Below are 12,758 nucleotides of genomic sequence, written 5' to 3' on the forward strand. Positions count from 1 at the left end.
TAATAACATTGGGACTCATTGAAATGTGCATAAATATGTGAGTAAATTCAAAGTAATCTGCCCATTAAACAGACCAAACTAATAGGCCATATGCCTAACAATAAATATTCAAATGAACAGGCAGGTGCTCTTCTAAACATGGCCAGCTGGTGGCGCTTGAGAACTATTTTGGTGGCACAGCGTTTTTCCAGCTGAAGATTTGGTTGCTGTGATGTGGAATATTCAAGGCAGTAATGTATTACTAGTATCTCATTTTGAAGAATATAACTGAATAAAAAAAGACAAGAGCCAGCATTTGGCTAAAGTTGTTCTTTCACCCAAGGAGGCACACAACATCTTCCATGCAGTTCCATGCAGGCCCTCTTAGTGGTCACTGTGTGGTGGAGTTAATGCCATAATCTTAAGAATTTACTGGCCTGGCATGGAGCAGGACATCCACAAGTGGGTAAGTTAATTGTTAGAAATGACACATTAGATGTTGTCAATTGCTGTACATTAAAGCAATATTACATTAAAATAGTTATGACCCACCTCATGACCCACCTGTTTTAGATAGCTCAGTGTCCTCAATGTTAGACCAGGAGAAGGAGATAAAGGAGAAGAAGGCATACAGTCCTATAACTGTGAGTATGATACATTTAAGAAAGTAGCCTTTATTCTGAATGTTTAAAACACTGATTTCCGTTTCAGGTCACAGAAACTCTGGAATTAGTTGGGATGGACCTTACTGGCAAACTGACTTCCACTGAAAATAGCCACCAGTACATATGTATTATGGTGGACTATTTTACCACGTGGTCTGAAGCCTATTCTCTCAAGACAAAAATGCAGTAGAGGTCATATAGTGCATTCTTGATATTTTTTATTTATTTATTTTGTTTTTAATTTGGGGCACGAAGCAACTTTTAACTGATCAGTGGAGAGAGTTTGTTAACAAGGTTGGTTTAACATAAATCAATTCTAAATGTATTGATATGACCATAAACAATATATATATATATATATATATATATATATATATATATATATATATATATATATATATATATATATATATATATGGAAAAACCAAATTTCCACAACAAGATCAACAGCACTCCAGACACACGTAATCTCTTCTAATCATTCAATTCTCTCCTCTGTCCCCCTCCATCACCTCCCACCACTTCTATTACAGCTGATGATTTTGACATTCACAGACAAAACTAGAATAATCATTAGTCGATTCTCAGCCCCACACTGTCACGGTTCATGGATCCGTGTGTTCGTTCTGCATGTCTGTTTCTCGTTACCGGTCTGATTGCTCGTTCAGCGTTGCTCCAGCAACCATGGAGCTGACGAGCTAATCATCGTGGCTGCACCTTACGCTTGTTCTGTCCTGTCTTTATCTGTCCTTTGTTTGGTACTGCATGTTGTCAGATCATTGTTTGAGTTTGTCCATGCCTGTCTTTTTTCTCCAGTCCTCTGAGTCTTGTTTTGATCTCAGCCTCGGATATCGTCCAGTGTGCTTTGCCGTCTGTTACCAGGGATTCTCTCTGAGTTGGATCGGGTCAGCGCCTCACAGTCTTCGCGTGACAGAGAGCGCTCACCAGCTCACCTGTTTATGTTCCACACATCTTGCTTGTTGCTGTTGTGCCAAAATAAACTGCATTGCACTTGATTTGTGTAATCAATACGTGACACATACACACACACAGGACTTCAAACCAACCACACCCACCGCAAAACTCCCATCTTCTCCTTCTATCCCCACACTGAGGCAGAAATCTCGAAACTTCTCCTCTCCAGCCATCCTGCAACATGCCCTCTAGACCCAGTCCCCTCAGACCTTCTCCAAGCAATCTCTCCTACACTTTTACCAGCACTCACACACATTATCAACACATCTCTTCCCCCCCCGGGACTTTCCTCTCTGCATTCAAGCAGGCTCGGGTAACCCCACTGATCAAAAAACCTACATTAAACACTTCTCTTATAGACAGCTACAGACCTGTCTGTCTGCTTCCATTCACAGTGAAAACTCTTGAACGAGTTGTTTTCAACCAGGTATCATTGTTTCTTTCACAAAACAACAAACTGGACACTAACCAGTCAGGTTTCTGGAGTGGCCATTCAACTGAGACTGCGCTACTGTTAGCCCTGTGGATTGCAAAAGCTGATTCCAAATCATCAGTTCTGCTGCTTTTGACACTGTCAATCATCTGATCCTCCTGTCCGCACTCTTATCCCTGGGCATCACAGGGATTCCACTTCGCTGGTTTGAATCCTATCTCACAGGTAGGTCTTTCAGGGTGGCCTGGGGAGGGGAGGTATCCAAAGCACATGAACTTGTCACTGGGGTTCCTCAGGGATCAGTTATTGGACCCCTCCTCTTCTCCATATACACTATATCACTGGGTCCCATCATACAGGCACATGGCTTCTTCTACCATTGCTATGCTGATGACACACAGCTCTATCTCTCATTTCAACCAGATGATCCAATGGTAGCTGCAAGGCTGCCTGGTGGACATCTCGGCATTGATGAAAGAACATCACCTACAGCTCAACCTGGCAAAGACTGAGCTTCTTATCTTCCCTGCCACTCCAACTCTACAGCATGATTTCACCATCCAACTTGGTTCATCAACAATTACCCCATCAACTTTGGTCAGATATCTTCGTGTAATCTTTGATGACCAGCTGACCACATTGCAAAGACTGCTCAATCTTGCAGGTTTGCACTGCTAAACATCAGCAAACAAGCAAGCAAATTTTATTTATATAGCACCTTTCTAAACAAGTTAATGCAATGTAAAGTGCTTTACAGACAAGAAGGAACCAAAATGATACAGCAATTAATAAAAAGTAAAATGAACAGAATAAAAATATAAATAAAATAGACTCATTAAAATACACAAATAAGAATAAAGTTTATAAAGATTAAAATATTAAATATAAAATAAAACATGAAAAATGAGGCAAAACATAACACATGAAATATACAGAGGTTTTATAAGTCTTTACATAAAGGCCAGACTAAAAAATATATGTTTCTAATTTAGATATAAAACTATTAATGTTTTCAGCACATCTTATGTTCTCTGGAAGATTGTTCCAGAGACAAGGAGCATAATGGCTAAAACCAGACTGAAACATCTCTAGTTTCAAATTTGCATTTAAGAACGTACTCAACTGATTAAAAACTATTTTCTCTAATATTTTACTTTAAATTGTAAGATTTGAGATGGGTCTATAATTAATAGGAGTTAAAATATCTGAGCTCCCTTTTTTATACACAGGTTTGACTAAGGCAGATTTAAGATCAGAAGGGAAAATGCCAAGCTGCAGGAAGTGATTTACTTTCTCAAGGTTATCAATAGATATGGAGTCAAACATACTTTTAAAAAGAGAGGTAGGAATTGGATCAAAGGAACAAGTAGATGGTCTCAGTTATGTTACAACCTTTCTTAGTGTCTCAACATCAACCAAAGTAAAACTTTCCATTTTAATAGTATTCTCTACACCTAATAATGGAGGGAGCAGAACTGACCAATTATCATTTTTTAAACAAATTCATTATTTAATGTTTATAACTTTATCTCTGAAGTAGCAAGCAAAAGCTTCACATTTCGAACTTGGTAACTTAGAACTATCATACATTTTTTTGATTTATTAGTGAATCTACTGTATTAAATAATAATTGGGGGTTATTAATGTTTGCAGTTATAAAATTTTAGAAATAAGCTTGCCATGTTCTGTGAATTTCTTTATTGTAAATTTTAAGTTTAAGTGTATTTCTAGTTTAGTTTTTTGCCACACTCAATAAATAATATAACATTTTTAACAATGTGTTCAGTTGCATTTGGCACAGAACACATAGGTTTTGTAGCTACTCTTTAGGTTTAAGTGGAGCATCTATATCAAAAGCTGTTCTCATTCTTATTTAACACTCATTACCAAATCACAGAATGATGGTAAAATGTTCCCACTTCATATGATACATTGCTAAGCAAAGCAATCTTTTTTTTGCAAAATTTAACAATGTGTTCAGTTGCATTTGGCACAGAACACATAGCTAAGCAAAGCAATCTTTTTTTTGGCAGAAGCAATAGTTCTACATTTGTAACAATGAGTTGATTTTGTAGCCTTGGATAAACGAAGTATACAAGGGACTAGTGCAGAATTTTTTGTTTTTCATTTCATGAATTTAATGTGATGGGTCTGCTGCAGAATTTCAACATCAGCATTGATTCCAATGACAGAATTACGACAATTCACAAGTTCGCCCTGCAGATAACAAGTATTTGACGTGCTGTCCGGGGAGAGGGCTCCGAGCTCTGCACTGTAGGAATGGGTCGACGGTGAGGAGTCGAGGTGGTGGAGGGATGCTGAAAGACTAGAGGGAATGAAGGTATGGCTGCTATGATTATTTATAGTGGTTCTGTCTCGTGGTGGTTGGATAGATGATGTGATTACTGCTCCTCCCAAAATTTGTTGATAAAACATCACTTAGTGGGTCCTGACACATGTTGTCACAACTCGGTTAAGATTAGAATGTATCTAAATGTAAATCCCAGTGCATATAAACTTTGTGGATGTTTGCAGACTTCATCTGCAATCAGTGCCAATTCAGACAGATAATTCTGTAGTGACCTATGAATAGTAACCAGTAAAAATCTCAAAGGGATTTATTGTTTATATTATATTTCCAGAGGATTATACTAAAACCAAACCTCTGAAAAATACTAAAAAATGTTACAGCTGTTACAGCATGTTTAAATCCGTAAGGTTGGTGGGAAACTCCTTTAAAGTTATCTAATTATCTGGCACATATGTCACTTTACCATTTAATTTATCTTGTAATAACTTAGCATTCTGTTATGTTTTCCTAAACCAAAGTAAACAAACACACAGAGCAGCCTTGAAAAACAATGACAATATCCAAAATGAAACTGAAGAAACTCCGGAGTGTAAATGCACAGGAAGATAACTAACTAAACAGAAACAAGTGTGTTGGATGTCATAGAATGTATTCATGGCAGGACAAGGAGTTGTGCTGAATTCTTTTCAGTGTTTACTCCAACATGGCTAAAAAGGGACAACCACTTTTCTTTCCCTTGCAGTTTATGGCATCTAAACTTGAAGCTTGTTGGCAGAATAAATAACCCTAGGGTGGATTAGGTGGGACACTTTTTGGAATTTTGACTTGCTTTCCATATTTTCATATGAAGCTCAAACAAGATATGAAGTGAAGTGAAAGTGACATACAGCCAAGTATGGTGACCCATACTCAGAATTTGTGCATTTAACCCATCTAAAGTGCACACACAGCAGTGAACACACACCTGAAGCAGTGGGCAGCCTGCGGGAGCAGTTGCGGGTTCGGTTTTCTTTTGTTTTGGCAGGTATTCGTGTGTGGTTCTGTGCAGGAAGAAATCTGATTCCAGCAGTCTAATTGGTGCCATGCCCTACCGGTCAGCTGACTCCTTGCTGCCTATAAGAGACTCCGGCTGCATCTGAAACCTGAAAAATGCTGCCTTCGGAGGACGCGTTCCAAGGTATGTAGAAAGGCATCAAGGCACGTCCAAATTCAGTGTTAGTTTCAGTTCCTGTCTCCAGAGATGCCTTCATCTGGCCAGTTTTTGAAGGCAGCAGAGATGTATCCTTCGCTGCCTTTGATATCCCACAATCCTGTGCGTTCCATTCTTTGACAGTTAAGCCAAAAAATAAAGATGGCATCTGAAAGTTGCGGTCAGTGCTCAGTTTGTGTGTAAATGTATGTTTTTGATCAATGGTTTCCACTTTTTATGTCATTTCTAGTGAGAAATTAATATTGCAGTAATTAAATATCCACTTAGATATAACCAAAGCTCTCAATATTTTGCTGTAGATAATTTAACCATTTTCCATTACTCTGCCTCAGAAGCCTGTCCAAAATCAGTTGCCTGAGGTGTCTGCCTGCAAACGGCAGCGAGCCTGCAAAGTCATTGCCTCATAAGTTTTCGGATACAGCCTACGTCATCACTTCCTGCTTCAGCTTTGTGCACGTTTGCTGTGTTTGCTTTGCCTCGACTCTGCTAGTTAGTTACATGTGTTAGTAAGACTGAGAATTTCTGTGCGTGCTTAACTGAGTGTTTGCTTGGGGGAGATTGGTAGTTGTTTGTTAGTTTGCTTTAACCATTTATTCGTAATAATGACTTCTGCCTGTTCTTTGACTTTGATTCTGGATTGCCGGTTTGGACTTGTTCGCTTATCATTGTAAATAATTGTATATTATAATAGTCTGGGGAGGTAGGGAGACTGACACCATTTTTGTTGAACCTTGTTTGTTGGTTGTTTTTGGATAGGGAGTTAGGGAAGATATTTTATTTTGTGAACTAGGGAATTTATTGGTATACATATTAGTTGTTTTCTGTTTGTTATTTTGGCCTTGTCGGCTTCTAAAGCTAAAATTCCCCCTCTTGCACTGTAAAATCATTGTTCCCATTAAAATACTGTTTATTCGTTTTCCAAAATTGCACCTTCACCGTAGATGGTATCGTCCTACTTTAGTTTCTAACATGTTTGCAAGTAAAAAGATGAAACTACGAACCTTTTTGCCAGTAAAACAAGGTAATTTAAGCATTATTCAGCTTATTGTTTGACTGGAGTTTTTACTTTGTGTGGAAGGGAAAAGTAGGATAGGATAGGTTTATGATTGCACACACATCTGAAGGTTTGGGTGCTGCTGAGGCGGAACTAAAATCTGACGTAGTCGTTGGCATACTGTAGATCCCATTCTCCCGTCTTCTCCAGATGATAAATTGTTGGCCGTCCGCTTGAAGGAATTAGAGCTCTAAATATAAACACTAACAAAACCAAACTCACCTCCTAAAAGTCAAAAGATAATATAAATATGGAGGGACGTTCAAGTATTATAGGTCCCTCTTCAGAGGCAAAGGAGAATATAAATGCAAAGGAGAATATAAAAGTGTCCCAAACTGCTCCAGTAAGTTCCTCTGAATTTGATATTAACTGCTCCAGTAAGTTCCTCTGAATTTGATATTAAAAAAAAAAACCTCAGTTACATCAATCATTAAAGAAAGAAAGATAGAACATAATTTACTGTTTTAAAAATATGACACAAAACTTACAGTAATTTGGCTTTTGCAGTGCAGACTTTTAGGAAAAGCCCAGGATGTGTGCTCCGCTCTAATGTTAGAACAAAGTTTGGATTATGATGAGATTAAAGTGGCAGTATAACGTGCGTATGAGTTAGTTCTGGAGGCGTATTGTTGGAAATTCTAACACTAACCCCAACCCTAAGACATGTAAAAAACATTCATTGAATTTGCCCGTGAGAAGACTACTCTGTTTGAGAAATGGTGCAATTCTAGTAAAGTCACGACTTTTTATTAGTTAAGAGTTAATCTTGGTTGAGGAGTTTAAAAATTGCATTTCTGAAAAGATTGTTGTCTGTTTGAATGAACAGAAAATTTTTTGCAGACTTATGTACATGCAAAGTTTCGTATTGTAACATTCTTTTAGTTCTCCTTCTAGGGAACATGACACGCCTTTGGCAGCTCGTTGCTATTGTCATGAAAAGCATTTGATTGGAAACTGCAGCTTCAAGCAAGACAAATATGCTCTGAATTTTCATGTGTTCCCTTTTCTGAAAACACTAAATCAATGGCACATGGGTGACGTACCAAACCGTGAAATTGTAGACAGGGTGACGCGTGACCAGGAAGATAGCAAAATATTTACGTATGTAAGCTTAAGTATGTTGTCCCTGAGGTGAGAGTTGAACAAAAAGCCCGACAGATTTCGCTAACACCATCGCCCTAAACACACACACACCACTATTTGGCGGTCTCTTTCGTGGCACAGAGAGACAAATCAGCAGTTTGCCGGAGTTCGCTAATATCATCGGCTTTAACTTCCTCACGCTCCTCTAACTCCTTAAGCAGGTCTGCTTGGTATGCCTGAAGAACAGCCATCGTGTGAAGGCATGCACCAGCCTGACCTGCTGCCGTGTACCCTTTGCCCACCAGTGCTGAATTGGTACGAAGCGGCTTGGTGTGCAGTGCCAGGCTTCTAAGGGACGACGCTACACCTGGAGACGCCTCGGCAGACGCAGGACCAAAGCCATGGGAAGCGCTGCCGAGGGCTCCCTCCTCAAAGAGAGCCCTCTGGGAGCGAAGCATCTGCATGGAGAGGCACTCACAATGCGGGCAGTCAGCTCCCTCAAGAGCAGACTTGGTGTGCTTCGCTCCCAGACAAACAACACAAAGGCTGTGTGTATCCCCCCTATGATGAAGCGAGGGCAGGGAGTAACACACAACCTAATCTGCTGTTTGCCTTTATCACCTCCATTATTTGTCTTGTGCTTTGACTTTGGCATTGCTTTTTCATTTGTAAAAGTGACAGACAACAGTAAATGGGACATAAACACACAGAGTGCTTTGCTGAATGACAGAAGCTACCACTGTCTCCACCTCACATACTTTTATAGCTTCCTGGTCACAAATGGAATGTCTTAAATCTTTGTCATTAAACATCTATAATCTGCACCTGTCTATTCAGAGCATAGTCATGCTGCCCGTTTCCAAAGCATTCAATGCAGCTCGAGTTCCTGAAGGGGAATGGAATGTCTTAAATCTTTGTCATTAAACATCTATAATCTGCACCTGTCTAGAAATGGAATGTCTTAAATCTTTGTCATTAAACATCTATAATCTGCACCTGTCTAGAATATGGAACATGTACTTTCAAAAGCATGTGTGCAAACTGTAATGGTACAAGGACATCATATCAGAAATAAGCAGTCCATGCAATTCCATTCCACTGTCCTCTGCACAGGTCTGGTGGAACAGTTTGTTGCACATGGTGCAGGAAAACCCCTCTTCTGTGCAATGGGACATATGCATCTGCTGCCACATATGGATGCAGCATGGCTCCTTGTCCTGCTTTGTTGCATTTTTTTAGGTTTAGGCACTTTCCCTTTGCTCTTTCTGTTTTCATTCTACAAACTAGAAATGTTCCTTACTGATTAGTTTCCAGGTTGGAAGATTGGCTTCCTGGTGTCTTTTTGATCAAGATTGTTTCTTGCTGGAAATTGAGCTCCGTTTCAATCTCTTGTGCAAGTGTTGGTGCAGTTACAATATGTAAGATAGAGGGCTGGATGGAGATGGATGAGTAGGTGGATATATTGGCTAAATGGCATCATGCAATAGATGAGGGGAGATTTTGACCATAGCATTGTTTGGGTGTGGGCCTAGACAGTGAGAAGTTGATGGTGTATGGAGCAGTGTGTCATCTTCCAGGTGCTCTGATGTAGGGGTCGCTCTGTTGTCTTATTAGGATAAATCAGGCTTGCCTCAACCTGCTCAATGGAAAAATACCAAAACATCCATCTTTGGTTACCACCCTGGTGGAGAGGAAATAGTTATACAGCCCAGTTTTGTCACAGTCCCAGATATGCAACCATGTCGTCTAAACCCAGGGTCTTTATTATATTTGGAACTTGTCAAACAAGTCCACTTCAATGATTAGGTTGAATCATGCTGCTGATTTCCAACCAACTTTTGTATGTCTTCTATCTGCAAGGAAAACCCCGTCTCCTTGGATTGTTATCATGTCTACCAGCACTGTCTAGTCCCTGAAAGAAATTATTGGATTGTTGACTAAGCGACAGTTGAGGCTATGGCTAATAGCCTCAGCTTATGGACCCCACCGCCCTCAACAATCTCCCTGTATTCAGCTATTGTGACAAAGATTGCTTCAAATAATAGTTCTGTCAAGACAACTCTCTGAGAGGTTAGCATGATAGTATACATGAATTGTTAATGTGTTTGGTCTTGGTGGAATAGATATGCTATGTTGCTGCTGCAGCAGAGCAAGTACTGAGACTTGCTATTGCCAATACATCCACAGTCATGCTGCTGTCAATACTGCTGCTGCACATATAACATATATGAAATAACCCCCATGTATAGCACAGATAAAATCACTCTATAGCAGATCTGTACAGGTGGAGCTGGTGAAGGTGGAGGGATTCTGAAGCACGCTGCAACTGCTACATCAAGCACTAGGCAAGTAATTAAATGTTGAGCAGCAAGCTCATCACCTGCTGATGTGAAAAGTAACCAGTCAGCTGCACCATGTGAATAATGATGTGATTATATCAAATTGAGTTAGAACCCATCAGCCTGTGCTAGAGACAATATACATAATAAAAAACACAACAAAATTAATGTGTTTGGTCTTGGCACATGGTAATAAACATGGCAATATTAATGTGTTTGGTCTTGGCAGAAATATATAGGCTATGCTGCTGTTGCAGCAGAGCAAGTACTGAGACTTGCTACTGACAATACATTCACAGACATGCTGTAAGCATGTAGTAAATACTGCTGCTGCACATATAACATATGAAATAACCCCCCTATAAGGCAAGGCTCTGTTGAAAAAACAAACAAACAAACAAACAAACAAACAGACAAACAAAAAAGACAAAAACAACAACAACAACAACAGCATATCCTGGTTAGGTATGTTTTGACGCATGGCAGCTGGTTATGAGCTGATCCTGAGCAGCAGCTAGTTGCTTAGGACCAGCAGATGACCAGCTTAAACCAGCTCATACCCCAGCACCCACCTGAGCAAAATATCATAATTTAAGTCATTTGATAACTGTCATTGATGTGACTTTCTCTACTTGTATAGTAAGCTATTAGAAACAATAAAGCACTTGCTTCTGATGCTGCATGCAGCTAAATCAACCACACACTCTATACAGATAATGAAAACATCAACCTTAAAAATAACGAGATGAACAATGAGAATATGCGGCTAAATATGGTGAAGTGAGTGTCGCTGGTAGATGGGCCCAAGACAATGCACTTGAGGTTCAGCGTGATGAGAGGGTCAGTGTGATCACTGCACTCTTTCTACACAACAATAAAAAGGATCAAAAATGCACAGTACTGCCAGAAAAGAAAGAAAGAAAGAAAGAATAAAAAAACAGCCATAGCATATCGCTGTTAAAAATATTACGAATTTAACAAAAAAAAAAAAAAAAAAAAAAGTGTTCAAGATATCTTGAATATTTGATGTTACTAAGCTGGGAAATGCAGTACAGTAAGAACAATTTGAGCTGAAAACTTTTTTAAATTTATTTATCTATTTATTTTTGTATTTTTTTTACAATGTACTTAAAACAATTATTTATTATCCAGTTTTTTTTTTTTTTTTTTTTAATTTACCAGTTTTTTATTTTTTTTTTTTTTTTTTACATTTAAGACTGTCAATCTGTGTTTGATGAATTTCAAGAGCCATCCAAGCAATGCTACAATCTGGGGTATTTTTTTTCCCTCCCGCATCACCACTTTGCCCCTTAAGAGGTTTTGTAGCTGCCACATATCTGACAGAAATTTCCAGATATTTGAAGATATTTCCACCTTTGTCAACAGCATGTCTTGTCTTCGCCCAGTGTTTGAGAAATCTCTCGCCATGAGTTACAACCATATAAACTACTTTGTATTTTTTCATGCTTGAGTTGTACAAATGAGGGTATTTTCTAACCTCTTCGCACAATCTCTTGTCTATGTAGGCTTATGTATGTCAATGTATCGCTAGATATAGCCTTGATTTGGAGCAGGTGAAGTAACTGATCAGCTGAGCGTCAACTAATAGATAAGATATAACCTTGATTTGGAGCAGGTGAAGTAACTGATCAGCTGAGCGTCAACTAATAGAGTGGCGATTATAAGATATAGCCTTGATTTGGAGCAGGTGAAGTAACTGATCAGCTGAGCGTCAACTAATAGAGTGGCGATTAGTGGTCTGCATTAACTATGCTTGAATTCCATTTTATCACTAAAGCTCCATTTCAATCAGGACCACTGTCATAGACCGCGCCTCTGTGGCTCTCTCCGATCACAGAAGAACACCATCACCGGAGTACTGAACTACATTTCCCATCAGCCCCGTACCTAGGTCTAATCACCTGCATAGGTGTATCCACTTCTCCCCTCTATATAAACTGCCTCCGAACTCTTGCACATTGCGAAGTCTTGTTCTGCCCCAGCTAACATTTCTGAGCATTTATACTACATTGATTGATTCCCTGCTATCTGACCCTGGACTGTTTACTGATTCTCGATTCTTCGTCTGCTGCCTGCCCCAACCTCCGCCAGGTATTGTTTCTGTTTCTGGATATCCTTTGACATCCTTGACGCTGTTGTTTGATCATTGCCTGTCTGACCATTCTTTAATAAATATACTGCAAATGGATCCAAACGTCTCTGACTCTAGGTCCGTCTCAAAAAATTAGCATATTGTGATAAAATTCATTATTTTCCATAATGTTATGATAAAAATAAACTTTCATATATTTAGATTCATTGCACACCAACTGAAATATTTCAGGTCTTTTATTGTTTTAATACTGATGATTTTGGCATACAGCTCATGAAAACCCAAAATTCTCAAATCTCAAAAAATTAGCATATCATGAAAAGGTTCTCTAAACGAGCTATTAACCTAATCATCTGAATCAACTAATAACTCTAACACCTGCAAAAGATTCCTGAGGCTTTTAAAAACTCCCAGCCTGGTTCATTACTCAAAACCGCAATCATGGGTAAGACTGCCGACCTGACATGCTGTCCAGAAGGCCATCATTGAAACCTCAAGTGAGAGGGTAAGACACAGAAAGCAATTTCTGAACGAATAGGCTGTTCCCCCAGAGTGCTGTATCAAGGCACCCTCAGTGGGAAGTCTGTGGGAAGGAA

This window comes from Cyprinus carpio, chromosome B13, assembly GCF_018340385.1.
Source record: "Cyprinus carpio isolate SPL01 chromosome B13, ASM1834038v1, whole genome shotgun sequence".
NCBI lineage: Eukaryota > Metazoa > Chordata > Actinopteri > Cypriniformes > Cyprinidae > Cyprinus > Cyprinus carpio.